Below are 18,657 nucleotides of genomic sequence, written 5' to 3' on the forward strand. Positions count from 1 at the left end.
CTAGGCCGTGTCCGATCATCACGTGAGACGGACTAGCCAACGTCGGTGAACATCTTCATGTTGATCGTATCTTCTATACGACTCATGCTCGACCTTTCGGTCTTCTGTGTTCCGAGGCCATGTCTGTACATGCTAGGCTCGTCAAGTTAACCCTAAGTGTTTTGCATGTGTAAAACTGTCTTACACCCGTTGTATGTGAACGTAAGGATCTATCACACCCGATCATCACGGCGTGCTTCGAAACGACGAACTGTAGCAACGGTGCATAGTTAGGGGAGAACACTTCTTGAAATTTTAATGAGGGATCATCTTATTTACTACCGTCGTTCTAAACAAATAAGATGTATAAACATGATAAACATCACATGCAATCAAATAGTGACATGATATGGCCAATATCATATAGCTCCTTTGATCTCCATCTTGGGGCTTCATGATCATCTTGTCACCGGCATGACACCATGATCTCCATCATCATGATCTCCATCATCGTGTCTTCTTGAAGTTGTCACGTCATCTATTACTTCTACTACTACAGCTAACGGTTAGCAATAAAGTAAAGTAATTACATGACATTTAAGTTGACACGCAGGTCATAAATAAATTAAGACAACTCCTATGGCTCCTGCCGGTTGTCATACTCATCGACATGCAAGTCGTGATTCCTATTACAAGAACATGATCATCTCATACATCACATATATCATTCATCACATCCTTTGGCCATATCACATCACATAGCATACCCTGCAAAAACAAGTTAGACGTCCTCTAATTGTTGTTTGATGTTTTACGTGGCTGCTATGGGTTTCTAGCAAGAACGGTTCTTACCTACGCAAAGACCACAACCTGATATGCCAATTGCTATTTACCCTTCATAAGGACCCTTTTCATCGAATCCGATCTGACTAAAGTGGGAGAGACAGACACCCGCCAGCCACCTTATGCATCTAGTGCATGTTTGTCGGTGGAACCGGTCTCACGTAAGAGTACGTGTAAGGTTGGTCCGGGCCGCTTCATCCCATGATGCCGCCGAATCAAGATAAGACTAGTAACGGCAAGCATATTGAACAAAATCAACGCCCACAACTACTTTGTGTTCTACTCGTGCATAGAATCTACGCAATAGACCTGGCTCATGATGCCACTATTGGGGAACGTAGCAGAAATTCAAAATTTTCCTACGTGTCACCAAGATCTATCTATGGAGAGACCAGCAATGAGGGGAAGGAGAGTGCATCTACATACCCTTGTAGATCGCTAAGCGGAAGCGTTCAAGTGAATGGGGTTGATGGAGTCGTACTCGTCGTGATCCAAATCACCGATGACCAAGTGCCGAACGGACGGCACCTCCGCGTTCAACACACGTACAACCCGGTGACGTCTCCCATGCCTTGATCCAGCAAGGAGAGAGGGAGAGGTTGAGGAAGACTCCATCCAGCAGCAGCACAACGGCGTGGTGGTGATGGAGGAGCGTGGCAATCCTGCAGGGCTTCGCCAAGCACCACAGAAGAGGAGGGAGAGAGAGATGCAGGGCTGCACCAACGAGAGATCGAATCGCGTGTGTTATGGGCAGCCCTAGGCCTCATATATATAGGGAAGGGGAGGGGCTGCGCCCCCTCTAGGGTTCCCACACCCTAAGGGGGCGGCAGCCCTAGATGGGGATCAAGGATGGCGGCCAAGAGGGGAAGAGGAGAGGGAGGCGCACCAATATGGGCCTTAAGGCCCATATCCCTTAGGGTTTGCCCCCTTTCCACCTCTTAGGCGCCATGGGCCCTTGTGGGAGGCGCACCAGCCCACTAAGGGGCTGGTCCCTCACCACTCTTAGCCCACGCAAGCCTCCGGGGTTGGTGGCCCCACTTGGTGGACCCCCGGGACCCTCCCGGTGGTCCCGGTACATTACCGATAAACCCCGAAACTCTTCCGGTGACCAAAACAGGACTTCCCATATATAAATCTTTACCTCCGGACCATTCCGGAACTCCTCGTGACGTCCGGGATCTCATCCGGGACTCCGAACAACATTCGTTAACCACATACAAGCTTCCTTTATAACCCTAGCATCATCGAACCTTAAGTGTGTAGACCCTACGGGTTCGGGAGACATGCAGACATGACCGAGACGATCTCTGGTCAATAACCAACAGCGGGATCTAGATACCCATGTTGGCTCCCACATGTTCCACGATGATCTCATCGGATGAACCACGATGTCAAGGACTTAATCAATCCCGTATACAATTCCCTTGTCTATCGGTATGATACTTGCCCGAGATTCGATCGTCGGTATCCCGATACCTTGTTCAATCCCGTTACCGGCAAGTCTCTTTACTCGTTCCGTAACACATCATCCCGTGATCAACTCCTTGATCACATTGTGCACATTATGATGATGTCCTACCGAGTGGGCCCAGAGATACCTCTCCGTTTACACGGAGTGACAAATCCCAGTCTCGATTCGTGCCAACCCAACAGACACTTTCGGAGATACCTGTAGTGCACCTTTATAGTCACCCAGTTACGTTGTGACGTTTGATACACCCAAAGCACTCCTACGGTATCCGGGAGTTGCACAATCTCATGGTCTAAGGAAATGATACTTGACATTAGAAAAGCTTTAGCATACGAACTACACGATCTAGTGCTATGCTTAGGATTGGGTCTTGTCCATCACATCATTCTCCTAATGATGTGATCCCATTATCAATGACATCCAATGTCCATGGTTAGGAAACCATAACCATCTATTGATCAACGAGCTAGTCAACTAGAGGCTCACTAGGGACATGGTGTTGTCCATGTATCCACACATGTATCTGAGTTTCCTATCAATACAATTATAGCATGGATAATAAACGATTATCATGAACAAGGAAATATAATAATAATCAATTTATTATTGCCTCTAGGGCATATTTCCAACACTCACCGCCCCCTACTACTCCCACCGCTGGACATGCCATCCCTCTACTCACCCACACCCCCTGTTATTCTGCAGCGACGGCATCCTAACACCGTAGCGAACCAGTGAACCCTCGTACTCCTCTACGTGTGGGCATCCACTGCCGCGTCTTCCCCGGCTCCGCATCGTCCCCTTCCTAGGTCTCGCCATCGTCCACCGCCCTGGTGCTCTCGGCGCGGCGTCGTCAACACGGTCAAGGAATGGCTTCCATCGGACGTGGACTGTACGTGGAGAGGCTGACAGTTGGGTCCACGGCCACAGCACGGAAGTGCCTCCTTATTACGCGCAAAATAATTATTCCTCCACCTGACAGCAGGGACCCACCTGATGGGCCATCGTATTTCACGAAAAAAACATTTCCCCTGACTGTTGGGACCCACCAGCTACATCTTCCCATGCAAGGAAGTGCATCCGGGCAAAAAAATGATTCACCCCCTGACTGCTGGGACCCACCAGCTACATCTTCACAGGCAAGGAAGTGCCTGATAGTCGGGACCCACCTGGTCGAAGCGTACGTAGCGTTGTCATTCTGGTCGTGAACGTGTACGTACATACTAGTCGATGTAGAGGCGCGCACGTGTCGTAGTAGAGGTGCGCACGTAGCATCTACACGTATGTACAGCGGCCAGTGTGCAAGAAAGAAAATACGGCCACGTACGTACATACGGGCAGGGTCTCGAACGCCTACTCGCGCATACGTACGGCCAGGGCTCGTGTACATGGCTGGGTCGGAACAGAGAAACATCGTCATCATCGTGTTCATGGGGAGCCAACCGGCTGGGTCGGAACGGAAAGCGTCGTCATGTTCATCGGGAGGGCTTGGACGGAACAACCAATGGAAACGAGGCCTGGCGTACCGCAGAACATAGGAAACGGCCTTGTGTTCGACCGGCCACGTTCGAAATGGGATCCTGTTCATCGGGAGGGGTCTGGCGTACCGCAAAACGGAGGAAGCGGACTTCCTACGGTCGAAATGGGGGTCCTGTTGATCAGGAGGGGTGTGGCGTACCGCAAAACGGAGGAAACGGACTTGTGTTGGAGCGCTACGGTCGAAACGGGGGTCCTGTTCATCGGGAGGGGTGTGGTGTACCACAAAACGGGACTCCACAGGCTACTGTTCATCCACCGTCGACCTCCTCCAGCCTGCACCTGCGACTGTTCATCCATGGGCTCCTGTTCATCCAGCCTCCACCGCGCGTTACTCCACTGGCTACTGTTCAACCAGCCCTCTCCACAGGCTCCTGTTCAACCACCCCTCCACGGGCTATTGTTCATCCTTCCCTCCACGTCTACTGTTCATCCTGCCCTCCACGGGGTCCTGTCCATCCAGCCCCAACCGGATCGATCGATCGGGGTACTGTTCATCCAGAGGCAACACCACGGGGTCCTGTTCATCCACCCCACCGGGAATTGTTCATCCAACCCCCCCCCCCCCCCCCCCCCCCCCCCCCCCCCGCGCAACGCTCACTGTTCATCCAGAGGCAGCATCAATCGGCTTCAGTTAGCAGCAGTAGCGAAGGAATCGCTCGATCGGGTTCAGTTAACAGCCATCGATCGATCGCTCGGGTTCAGTAACGCGTAGCCTGCAGTGCAATCGCTCGGGTTCAGTTAGAGCCCAACGCCTCGCACACACACGCGTACGTACGAGAGAAACGCGCATAGCTCGGCCCCCGACCACCCAGCGTAACCGGGGACTCCCCAATATTCTTCACGCCCTCGCTTCTACCACGGTTTTTTCCGTCATGGACGGCCCAAAGAATGTCATGCAGCTGCGTCTCCGACCCGCCCAGGACGAAAAGCCCATTTTTTGTCATATAAGTAGGACCCCACAACATCTATGATGATACCATGTTTTGTCATAATTATTGTCATAGAAGTGTCATAAGTATGATAGAAAAAAATTTCGTTCGGCCCAAAATGACACGGATGTGTCTTTTTTTTGCAGTGACACGTGCCGTCCGCCGCCATCCCCTGCGACAACCCCCCCGCCCCACACCTACCGTTCGCCGCCGGCCATCACGACTCTCCTCCGCGCGCATCCCTTTGTGATAGCCAGTCAGCCACCCACTGCACCCATCCCCTGCTGTCCGCTGCCAGCCACGACCGCTCTCCTTTGTTTCCGCCACCTCCGCTGCCTGGGCTAGGCTATTATGCATGGCTGCGGGTGACGGATGTGGGTAATCAGGATCCTCCTCCCTCTCCTCTAATTGTTGGGGAACGTAGTAATTTCAAAAATTTCCTAAGTACATGCAAGATCATGGTGATGCATAGCAACGAGAGGAGAGAGTGTCGTCCATGTACCCTCGTAGACCATAAGCGGAAGCGTTATGAGAACGCGGTTGATGTAGTCGTACGTCTTCACAATCTGACCGATCCAAGTACCGAACGCACGGCACCTCCGAGTTCAGCACATGTTCAGTTCGGTGACGTCCCACGAACTTACAATCCAGTAGAGCTTCATGGGAGAGTTCCATCAGCATGACGGCGTGATGACGGTGATGATGATGCCACTGACGCAGGGCTTCGCCTAAGCACCACTACGATATGACCGAGGGGGATTATGGCGGAGGGGGCACCGCACACGGCTAAAAGATCAACTGATCAACTTGTCTCTCCATGGGGTGCCCCCCTCCCCCGTATATAAAGGAGTGGAGGAGGGGGAGGGCCGGCCATCTCTATGGCGCGCCCTAGGGGAGTCCTACTCCCTCCGGGAGTAGGATTCTCCCATTCCAAGTAGGAGTAGGAGAGGAGGGAAGTAGGAGAGAGGGAGGAAGGAAAGGGGGGTCGGCCCCCCTCCCAATTTGGATTGGGCTTGGGGGGCGCCTCCCTCTTTTCCTTTCCCTCTCCTCTATTCCACTAAGTCCCAAGAAGGCCCATATACTCCCCGGGGGGTTCCGGTAACCTCCTGGTACTCCAAAAATGCCCGAACCACTTGGAACCATTTTGATGTCCAAACATAGGCTTCCAATATATCGATCTTTATGTCTCGACCATTCCGAGACTCCTCGTCATGTCCGTGATCAAATCCGGGACTCCGAACTACCTTCGGTACATAAAAACACATAAACTCGTAATACCGATCATCACCAAACGTTAAGTGTGTGGACCCTACGGGTTCAAGAGCTATGTAGACATGACTGAGACTCACTTCTGGTCAATAACCAATGGGGGAACCTGGATGCTCATATTGGTTCCTACATATTCTACGAAGATCTTTATCGATGAAACCGCATAACGGTATACGTTGTTCCCTTTGTCATCGGTATGTTACTTGCCAGAGATTCGATCGTCGGTATCTCAATACCTAGTTCAATCTCGTTACTGGCAAGTCTCTTTACTCGTTCTGTAATGCTACATCCCGTCACTAACTCATTAGATACATTGCTTGCAAGGCTTATTGTGATGTACATTACTAAGAGGGCCCAGAGATACCTCTCCGACAATTGGAGTGACAAATCCTAATCTTGATCCATGCCAACTCAACAAATACCATCGGAGACACCTGTAGAGCACCTTTATAATCACCCAGTTACGTTCTGACATTTGGTAGCACACAAAGTGTTCCTCTGGTATTCGAGAGTTGCATGATCTCATAGTCATAGGAACATGTATATATAGTTATGGAGAAAGCAATAGCAACAGACTAAACGATCATCGTGCTAAGCTAACGGATGGGTCAAGTCAATCACATCATTCTCCAGTGATGTGATCCTATTAATGAAATGTCAACTCATGCCTATGGTTAGGAAACATAACCATCATTGATTCAACGAGCTAGTCAAGTAGAGGCAAACTAGTGACACTCTGTTTGTCTATTTATTCACACATGTACTAAGTTTCTGGTTAATACAATTCTGGCATGAATAATAAACATTTATCATGATATAAGGAAATAAATAATAACTTTATTATTGCCTCTAGGGCATATTTCCTTCAGTCTCCCACTTGCACTAGAGTCAATAATCTAGTTCACATCTTTATGTGATTAGTTCACATCTCCATGTGACTAATACCTAAAGGGTTTACTAGAGTCAATAATCTAGTTCACATTGCTATGTGATTAACACCCAAAGAGTGATCATGTTTTGCTTGTGAGAGAAATTTAGTCAACGGGTCTGCAACATTCAGATCCGTATGTATTTCGCAAATTTCTATGTCTACAATGCTCTGCACGGAGCTACTCTAGCTAATTGCTCCCACTTCCAATATGTATCCAGATCGAGACTTAGAGTCATCTAGATCGATGTGAAAATCTTGCATCGATGTAACTCTTTACAACGAACTCTTTTATCACCTCCATAACCGAGAAATATTTCCTTAGTCCTCTAAGGATAATTTTGACCGCTGTCCAGTGATCTACTCCTAGATCACTATTGTACTCCCTTGCCAGAATGATGCTAAGGTATGCAATAGGACTGGTAAACAACATAGCATACTTTATAGAACCTATGACTGAGGCATAGGGAATGACTTTTCATTCTCTTTCTATTTTCTGCTGTGGTTGGGTTTTGAGTCTTTACTCAATTTCACACCTTGCAACACAGGCAAGAATTCCTTCTTTGACTGTTCCATTTTGAAATACTTCAAAATCTTGTCAAGGTATGTACTCTTTGAAAAAAACTTATCAACCGTCTTGATCTATCTCTATAGATTTTGATGCTCAATGTGTACGCAACTTCATCGAGGTCTTTCTTTGAAAAACTCTTTTCAAACACTCCTTTATGCTTTCCAGAAAATTCTACATTATTTCCGATCAACAATATGTCATTCACATATACTTATCAAAAATGTTGTAGTGCTCCCACTCACTTTCTTGTAAATACAGGCTTCACCGCAAGTATGTATAAAACCATATGCTTTGATCACTTTATCAAAGCATATATTCCAACTCCGAGATGCTTGCACCAGTCCATAGATGAATCGATGGAGCTTGCTCACTCTGTTAGCACCTTTAGGATCGACAAAACCTTCTGGTTTCATCATATACAACTCTTCTTTTAACAAATCCATGAAGGAATACAATTTTAACATCCATTTGCCAGATTTCATAAAATGCAGCAACTGCTAACATGATTCAGACAGACTTTTAAGCATCGATACGAGTGAGAAAATCTCATCATAGTCAACACCTTGAACTTGTCGAAAACATTTTGCGACAATTCGAGCTTTGTAGATAGTAACACTACTATCAGCGTCCGTCTTCCTCTTGAAGATCCATTTATTCTTAATGACTCACCGATCATCGGCCAAGTCAATCTAAGTCCATACTTTGTTCTCATACATGGAAGCTGGGCTCAAGCCATTTCGCGGAATCTGGGCTCATCATTGCTTCCTCATAGTTCATAGGTTCGTCATGGTCACGTAACATGACATCCAGAATAGGATTACCATACCACTTTGGTGCGTATCTCACTCTGGTTGACCTACGAGGTTCGGAAGTAACTTGATCTGAAGTTACATGATCATCATCATTAGCTTCCTCACTAATTGGTGTAGGAGTCACAGGAACAGATTTCTGTGATGAACTACTTTATAATAAGGGAGCAGTTACAGTTACCTCATCAAGTTCTACTTTCCTCCCACTCACTTCTTTGGAGAGAAACTCCTTCTCTTAGAAAGGATCCATTCTTAGCAACGAATGTCTTGCCTTTGGATCTATGATAGAAGGTGTACCCAACTGTCTCCTTCAGGTATCCTATGAAGACACATTTCTCCGATTTGGGTTTGAGCTTATTAGGATGAAACCTTTTCACATAAGCATCGCAACCCCAAACTTTAAGAAACGACAACTTTGGTTTCTTGCCAAACCACAGTTCATATGGTGTCGTCTCAACGGATTTAGATGGTGCCCTATTTAACGTGAATGCAGCTGTCTCTAATGCATAACCCCAAAACGATAGTGGTAAATCGGTAAGAGACATCATATATTGCACCATATCAGATAAAGTACGGTTACGATGTTCGGACACACCATTACGCTGTGGTGTTCCAGGTGGTGTGAGTTGCGAAACTATTCCACGTTGTTTCAAATGAAGACCAAACTCGTAACTCAAATATTCCCCTCCACGATCAGATCGTAGAAACTTTATTTTGTTGTTACGATGATTTTCCACTTCACTCTGAAAATATTTGAACTTTTCAAATGTTTCAGATTTATGTTTCATAAAGAAGATATTCCCATATCTTACTCAAATCATCTGTGAAGGTCAGAAAATAACAATACCTACCGCGAGCCTCAACACTCATCGGACTGCATACATCAATATGTATTATTTCCAACAAGTCTGTTGCTCGCTCCATTGTTCCAGAGAATGGAGTCTTAGTCATCTTTCCCATGAGGCATGGTTCACAAGCATCAACTGATTCATTATCAAATGATTCCAAAAGCCCATCCGCATGGATTTTCTTCATGCGCTTTACACCAATATGACCTAAACGGCAGTGCCACAAATAAGTTGCACTATCATTATTAACTTTGCATCTTTTGGCTTCAATATTATGAATATGTGTATCACTACGATCAAGATTCAATAAACCATTCACCTTGGGTGTATGACCATTGAAGGTTTTATTCATGTCAACAGAACAACAATTATTCTCTGACTTTAAATGAATAACCGTAATGCAAGAAACATGATCAAATCATATTCATGCTTAACGCAAACACTAAATAACATTTATTTAGGTTCAACACTAATCTCGAAAGTATAGGGAGTGTGCGATGATGATCATATCAATGTTGGAACCACTTCCAACACACATCATCACTTCACCCTTAACTAGTCTCTGTTCATTCTGCAACTCCCGTTTCGAGTTACTAATCTTAGCAACTGAACTAGTATCAAATACTGAGGGGTTGCTATAAACAGTAGTAAAGTACATATCAATAACATGTATATCAAATATACCTTTGTTCACTTTGCCATCCTTCTTATGTGCCAAATACTTGAGGCAGTTCTGCTTCTAGTGACCAGTCCCTTTGCAGTAGAAGCACTTAGTCTCAGGCTTAGGTCTAGACTTGGGCTTCTTCACTTGAGCAGCAACTTGCTTGTCGTTCTTCTTGAAGTTCCCGTTCTTCCCTTTGCCCTTTTCTTGATACTAGTGGTGTTGTCAACCATCAACACTTGATGCTTTTCTTGATTTCTACTTTCGTCGATTTCAGCATCACGAAGATCTTGGGAATCGTTTCCGTTATCCCTTGCATATTATAGTTCATCACGAAGTTCCAGTAACTTGGTGATAGTGACTAGAGAACTCTGTCAATCACTATCTTATTTGGAAGATTAACTCCCACTTGATTCAAGTGATTGTAGTACTCAGATATTCTGAGCACATGCTCACTAGCTGAGCTATTCTCCTCCATCTTGTCGGCAAAGTGCTTGTCAAAGTTCTCATACCTTTTGACATGGGCATGAGTCTGAAATACTAATTTCAACTCTTGGAACATCTCATATGCTCTGTGGCGTTCAAAACGTCTTTGAAGCCCTGATTCTAAGCCATAAAGAATGGTGCACTAAACTATCAAGTAGTCATCGTATCGAGCTCGCCAAACGTTCATAATGTCTGCATCTGCTCCTGCAATCGGTCTGTCACCTAGCGGTGCATCAAGGACATAATTCTTCTGTGCAGCAATGAGGATAATCCTTAGATCACGGATCAAATCCACATCATTGCTACTAACATCTTTCAACTTAGTTTTTCTCTAGGAACATACCAAAGTAAACGGGAAGCTACATCGCGAGCTATTGATCTACAACATAGTTATGCAAATACTATCAGGACTAAGTTCATGATAAATTAAAGTTCAATTAATAATATTACTTAAGAACTCCCACTTAGATAGACACCCCTCTAGTCATCTAAATGATCACGTGATCCAAATCAACTAAACCATGTCCGATCATCACGTGAGATGGAGTAGTTTTCAATGGTGAACATGACTATCTTGATCATATCTACTATATGATTCACGCTCAACCTTTCGGTCTCTAGTGTTCCGAGGCCATATCTGCATATGCTAGGCTCGTCAAGTTTAACCCGAATATTCCGCATGTGCAAAACTGGCTTGCACATGTTGTATGTGAATGTAGATCTTATCACACCTGATCATCATGTGGTGTCTCAGCACGAAGAACTGTCACAATGATGCATACTCAGGGAGAACACTTATACCTTGAAATTTAGTGAGAGACCATCTTATAATGCTACCGCTGAACTAAGCAAAATAAGATGCATAAAGGATAAACATCATATGCAATCAAAATATGTGACATGATATGGCCATCATTATCTTGTGCTTTTGATCTCCATCTCCAAAGTATCATCATGATCTCTATCGTCACCGGCATGACACCATGATCTCCATCATCTTGATCTCTATCAATGTGTCGTCACATGGTCATCTCGCCAACTATTGCTTTTGCAACTATTGCTATCGCATAGCGATAAAGTAAAGCAATTACATGGCACTTGCATCTTATGCAATAAAGAGACAACCATAAGGCTTCTGCTAGTCGCCGATAACTTTAACAAAACTTGATCATCTCATACAACAATTTATATCTCATCACGTCTTGACTATATCACATTACAACATGCCCTAGAAAAACAAGTTAGACATCCTTTACTTTGTTGTTGCAAGTTTTACGTGGCTGCTACGAGCTGAGCAAGAACCGTTCTTACCTACGCATAAAAAACCACAACACAGTATAGTGATTGCTTTTTGATCTTCAGAAAGAACCCTGTTCATTGAATCTGATTCAACTAAATCTGGAGAAACAAACACCAACTAGCCACATGTGTGCGAAGCACGTCGGTAGAACCAGTCTCGCGTAAGTGTACACGTAATGTCGGTCTGGGCCGCTTCATCCAACAATGCCGTTGAATCAAGAATCAACTAGTGACGTCAAGCAATATGTATATACCCATGCCCACAACTCCTTTGTGTTCTACTCGTGCATATAACATCTACACATAAACCTGGCTCGGATGCCACTGTTTGGGAACATAGTAATTTCAAAAATTTCCTACGCACACGCAAGATCATGGTGATGCATAGCAACGAGAGGAGAGAGTGCCGTCCACGTACCCTCGTAGACCGTAAGCGGAAGCGTTATGGGAACGCGGTTGATGTAGTCGTACGTCTTCACGATCCGACCGATCCAAGTACCGAACGCATGGCACCTCCGAGTTCAGCACACGTTCGGCTCGGTGACGTCCCACGAACTCACGATCCAGCAGAACTTCGCGGGGGAGTTCCATCAGCACGACGGCGTGATGACGGTGATGATGATGCTACCGACGCAGGGATTCGCCTAAGCACCGCTATGATATGACCGAGGTGGATTATGGTGGAGGGGGCACCGCACACGGCTAAAAGATCAACTAATCTACTACTCTCTCCATGGGGTGCCCCCTCCACCGTAAATAAAGGAGTGGAGGAGGGGGAGGGCCGGCCCTCTCTATGGCACGCCCTAGGGGAGTTCTACTCCCTCCGGGAGTAGGATTCCCCCTTCCAAGTAGGAGTAGGAGAGGAAGGAAGGAGGAGAGAGGGAGGAAGGAAAGGGGGCCCAGCCCCCCTCCCAATTCGGATTGGGCTTGGGGGCGCGCCTCCCTCTTTTCCTTTCCCTCTCCTCTATTCCACTAAGGCCCAATAAGGGCCATATACTCCCTGGGGGGTTCCGGTAACCTCCCGGTACTCCAAAAAAAAATTCCCGAACCACTCGGAACCATTCCGATGTCCAAACATAGGCTTACAATATATCGATCTTTATGTCTCAACCATTCCGAAACTCCTTGTCATGTCCATGATCAAATCCGGGACTCCGAACTACCTTCGGTACATCAAACCACATAAACTCATAATACCGATCATCACCGAACGTTAAGCGTGCGGACCCTACGGGTTCGAGAAGTATGTAGACATGACTGAGACTCACTTCCGATCAATAACCAATGGGGGAACATGGATGCTCATATTGGTTCCTACATATTCTATGAAGATCTTTATCGGTCAAACCGCATAACGGTATACGTTGTTCCCTTTGTCATCGGTATGTTACTTGCCCGATATTCGATCGTGGGTATCTCAATACCTAGTTCAATCCCGTTACTGACAAGTCTCTTTACTCGTTCTATAATGCTACATCCCGTCACTAACTCATTAGCCACATTGCTTGCAAGGCTTATTGTGATGTACATTACTGAGAGGGCCCAGAGATACCTCTCCGACAATTGGAGTGACAGATCCTAATCTTGATCCATGCCAACTCAACAAATACCAGCGGAGACACCTATAGAGCACCTTTATAATCACCCAGTTACATTGTGACATTTGGTAGCACACAAAGTGTTCCTCCGGTATTCGGGAGTTGCATGATCTTGATAACCCACAAGTATAGGGGATCGCAACAGTTTTTGAGGGTAGAGTATTCAACCCAAATTTATTGATTCGACACAAGGGGAGCCAAAGAATATTCTCAAGTATTAGCAGCTGAGTTGTCAATTCAACCACACCTGGGAACTTAATATTTGCAGCAAAGTGTTTAGTAGCAAAGTAATATGATAGTAGTGGTAACGATAGCAAAAGTAATATTTTTTGGTTTTTATAGTGATTGTAATAGTAGCAGCGGGAAAGTAAATAAGCAAAGAACAATATATGAAAAGCTCATAGGCAATGGATCAGTGATGGATAATTATGTCGGATAAGATCGATCATGCAACAGTTATAACATAGGGTGACACAGAACTAACTCCAGTTCATCAATGTAATGTAGGCATGTATTCTGAATATAGTCATATGTGCTTATGGAAAAGAACTTGCATACCATCTTTTGTCCTACCCTCCCGTGGCAGCGGGGTCCTATTGGAAACTAAGGGATATTAAGGCCTCCTTTTAATAGACTACCGAACCAAAGCATTAACACATAGTGAATACATGAACTCCTCAAACTACTGTCATCACCGGTAATGGTCTCGATTATTGTCACTTTGGGGTTAACGGATCATAACACATAACAGGTGACTATAGACTTGCAAGATAGGATCAAGAACTCACATATATTCATGAAAACATAATAGGTTCAGATCTGAAATCATGGCACTCAGGCCCTAGTGACAAGCATTAAGCATAGCAAAGTCATAGCAACATCAATCTCAGAACATAGTGGATACTAGGGATCAAACCCTAACAAAACTAACTGGATTACATGATAAATCTCATCCAACCCATCACTGTCCAGCAAGCCTACGATGGAATTACTCACGCACGACGGTGAGCATCATGAAATTGGTGATGGAGGAAGGTTGATGATGATGATGGCGACTGATTCCCCTCTCCGGAGCCCCGAACGGACTCCAGATCAGCCCTCCCGAGAGAGTTTAGGGCTTAGCGGCGGCTCTGTATCGTAAAACGCGATGAATCCTTCTCTCTGATTTTTTCTCCCCGAAAGTGAATATATGGAGTCAAGGTGGACGGCGGTGGAGCGTCAGGGGGGCTCACGAGGCAGGGGCGCGCCCAGGGGGTAGGCGCGCCCCCACCCTCGTGGAGAGGGTGTGGGCCCCCTGACATGGATTCTTCTTCCAGTATTTTTTATATATTCCAACAATAATCTCCGTTGATTTTTAGGTCATTCCGCGAACTTTTATTTCTGCACAAAAATAACACCATGGCAATTCTGCTGAAAACAACATCAGTCCGGGTTAGTTCCATTCAAATCATGCAAGTTAGAGTCCAAAACAAGGGCAAAAGTGTTTGGAAAAGTAGATATGATGGAGACGTAACACCTCCCCCAAGCTTAAACCTTTGCTTGTCCTCAAGCAATTCAGTTGATAAACTGAAAGTGATAAAGACAAACTTTTACAAACTCTGTTTGCTCTTGTTGTTGTAAATATGAAAAGCCAGCACTCAAGTTTTCATCAAAGATTATGAACTAACCATATTCACAATAACACTTAGGTCTCATGTTTGCTCATATCAATGGCATAATCAGCTAGCGAGCAATAATAACAAATCTCGGATGACAACTCTTTCTCAAAACAATCATGATATGAAATAACAAGATGGTATCTCGCTAGCCCTTTCTGAGACTGCAAAACATAAATGCAGAGCACCTTTAAACATCAAGGACTGACTAGACATTGTAATTCATGGTAAAAGAGATCCAGTCACAGTCATACTCAATGTAAACTAACAATAATGGATGCAAATGACAGAGGTGCTCTCCAACTGGTGCTTATTATTAAGAGGATGGTGACTCAACAAAAAAGTAAATAGATAAGCCCTTCGCAATGGGAAGCAGGGATTTGTAGAGGTTCCAGAGCTCGGTTTTGAAATAGATATGAATAATATTTTGAGCGGTATACTTTCATTGTCAACATAACAACCAAGAAATCTCGATATCTTCCATGCTACACACATTATAGGCGGTTCCCAAGCAGAATGGTAAAGTTTATACTCCCCCACCACCAACAAGCATCAATCCACGGCTCACCCAAAACAACGGGTGCCTCCAACTAACAACAATCCTGGGGGAGTTTTGTTTGCAATTATTTTGATTTGATTTGAGGATGGGACTGGGCATCCCGGTGACCAGCCATTTTCTCGTGAATGAGGAGCAGAGTCCACTCCTCTTGAGAATAACCCTCCTAGCATGGAAGAAACAGACAGCCCTAGTTGATACATGAGTTATTCGAGCGTACAAAACATAATGTTTATTTGAAGGTTTAGAGTTTGGCACATACAAATTTACTTGGAACGGCAGGTAGATACCGTATATAGGTAGGTATGGTGGACTCATATGGAATAACTTTGGGGTTTATGGAATTGGATGCACAAGCAGTATTCCCGCTTAGTACAAGTGAAGGTTAGAAAAAGACTAGGAATCGACCAGCTAGAGAGCGACAACAGTCATGAACATGCATTAAAATTAATCAAAACCGAATGCAAGCATGAGTAGGATAAAATGAACCATGAACATAAATATCGTGGAGGCTATGTTGATTTTGTTTCAACTACATGCGTGAACATGTGCCAAGTCAAGCCACTCGAATCGTTCAAAAGAGGATACCACCCTATCATACCACATCACAACCATGTTAATAGCATGTTGGCACGCAAGGTAAACCATTATAAACTCCTAGCTAATTAAGCATGGAATAAGCAACTACAATCTCTAATTGTCATTGCAAATATGTTTCTTTCATAATAGGCTGAATCAGGAACAATGGACTAATCATATTTACAAAAACAAGAGAGGTCGAGTTCATACCAGCTTTCCCCATCTCAATAAGTTCATCATATAATCATCATTACTGCCTTTCACTTGCACGACCGAACGATGTGGATAATAATAATAGTGCACGTGCATTGGACTAAGCTGGAATCTGCAAGCATTCAATTCAATAAAGAAGACAAGGTAATATGGACTCTTTGTTAGATCAACAATAATGCATACAAGAGCCACTCAACATTTTCATTATGGTCTTCTCCTCTCGACCCCCAAAGGAAAGAAAAGAAACAAAACAATGTACACGGGAAAGCTCCCAACAAGCAAAAGAAGAATGAGAAATCTTTTTGAATTCTCTTTTTAATTACTACTACATGCATGGAAAGTAAACTAACTAAAAGCTACAACTAGATTTATTGTTTTTCTTAAGGTTTTTCAAACACACAAGAAGAAAGTGAGAAAATGAAAATAATCTAACATGGATGATACAATGAAAAAGTATGAGCACCGACAACTGGCATGAGTGTGTGAACATGAATGTAATGTCGGTGAGAGATACGTACTCCCCCAAGCTTAGGCTTTTGTCCTAAGTTGGTCTATGCCCATGGATCAAAGTTGTAACTGGGGTCGTACTGAGAAGGGTCCTCAGATTGCCACTGGCTGGCGTTCTCCTCCAGATTCCACTGACAAACAGACTGACGGTGAGGGTCAGATGGTGCCTCCGGCTCTCCAGCTGACATCTGGTCCCGGTAGGCAAGAATGTCCTCCGGCAGAACAAGGTACTTGCCTGAAAATATGTCAAACAAAGAAGGCGCAGGCAAGGTAATAAACTCACAATAGTTTTTGTTAAATATCAATTTGTATTTGAGTGTCTTGTTCCTATCCTTAACAATAAACTCATGTGCTACCATACTTTTATACCCTAGAGCAATAGGAGGCAGTAACTTTTCCTCTTTCTCATAATGCCTGATAGGTATGTTAAAGTGTGCAGCAAGGCGCGAGGCAAAGATGCCTCCGAGGACGGGGCCCTTAGTAGGATTCAGATTTAACCGTCTAGCAACAATAGTGCCTAAGATGAAAGTAGTATCATTAAACAAGGCATGGCGCAAAATAGCAATATCTGGAGCACTAAGGTTCCCATAGTTCCCGCGACCAATTAAGCATCTACTAGCAAATATTGCGAAGTAACGTAAAACAGGAAAATGTATGCTAGTGATTCTCGCATCGGAAACTTTCCTTGTTTCCCCTACAACAATCATATCAATAAATCCCTCCACATCATTACGATGTGGCTCCTCTATGCTGCCCTCAAAGGGTATCAAACAGACCCGACAAAAATCATAAAGTGACATCTCCTTATGCTCATCATATAAATAGAATTCCACCGAAGGTGTTGGTCTCCTAGCATGGAAATGAAAATTTTGCACAAAGATATTGGTGAGTAAGAGGTACTGTTCACGCTGGTCACGGAGGAAGGCGGTGAGGCCAGCATTCTCAGCAAAATGATAAAAATCTTCATGAATCCCGGCCTCTTTCAAGAACTCATCACAAGGCCATTCACATGGCCAAACCTCCGCAGTACGAGGGAGATTATACTTGGGCTTCTTGTTCTCTTCATCTTGCTTATCCTTCGAGCTTCGGCTCGATGAGCCCCTCAAAAATCTCTTCATCTTTTTCTGAAATTTTTAGTAACTTAAAATAAAAGTGAACCAAACTCAACAAAATTGATAGCAACTACCCCTACAAGTGTCTAGAGGCTATATCGTGCATTAAAACTACTATTGACCATATAAATTTGACATGCAAGCTCAAGAACAGGGTCACCTAAGCAGCAAAAATTTCCAATGAATAAAGCACTAGACCAAAAACTAATTGGACCATTGGAGGAGTCACATAACAAAGAACAATCCCCCAAAGCAGTTTTGTGAATGCAGCTTTGAGCAAGGAGATCGAAAATGGCAGCAAGATGAGCAAGAACTCGGGTTTGATCTGGCTAGTGTTTTTTTGGGAGGAAGAAGGAGTGTGTGTTGGCTAGAATAAGTGGAGGGGACCCACATAGGGTCCACGAGGCAGGGGGCGCGCCCAGGGGGTGGGCGCGCCGTCCACCCTCGTGGGCACGTGGCTGCTCCCCTGCTGTGTTTTCAGTGCCAGATATTCTCAAATATTCTAGAAAAAATCATATTTAATTTTCAGGGCATTTGGAGAATTTTTATTTTTGGGGTATTTTTTATTGCATGGATAATTCAGAAAACAGACAGAAAAATACTGTTTTTGCTTTATTTAATATAAATAACAGAAATTTAAAAAAGGGTACAGAGAGTTGTGCTTTCTAACTTCATCCATCTCTTGCTTATCAAAAGGAATCCACTAACAAGGTTGATCAGGTCTTGTTAACAAACTCATTTCGAATAACATGAAACCGGAGAATTTTCGAATAACACCAGGTTACCTCAACGGGGATATGCATGT

This window comes from Triticum urartu, chromosome 5, assembly GCF_003073215.2.
Source record: "Triticum urartu cultivar G1812 chromosome 5, Tu2.1, whole genome shotgun sequence".
Taxonomy (NCBI): domain Eukaryota; kingdom Viridiplantae; phylum Streptophyta; class Magnoliopsida; order Poales; family Poaceae; genus Triticum; species Triticum urartu.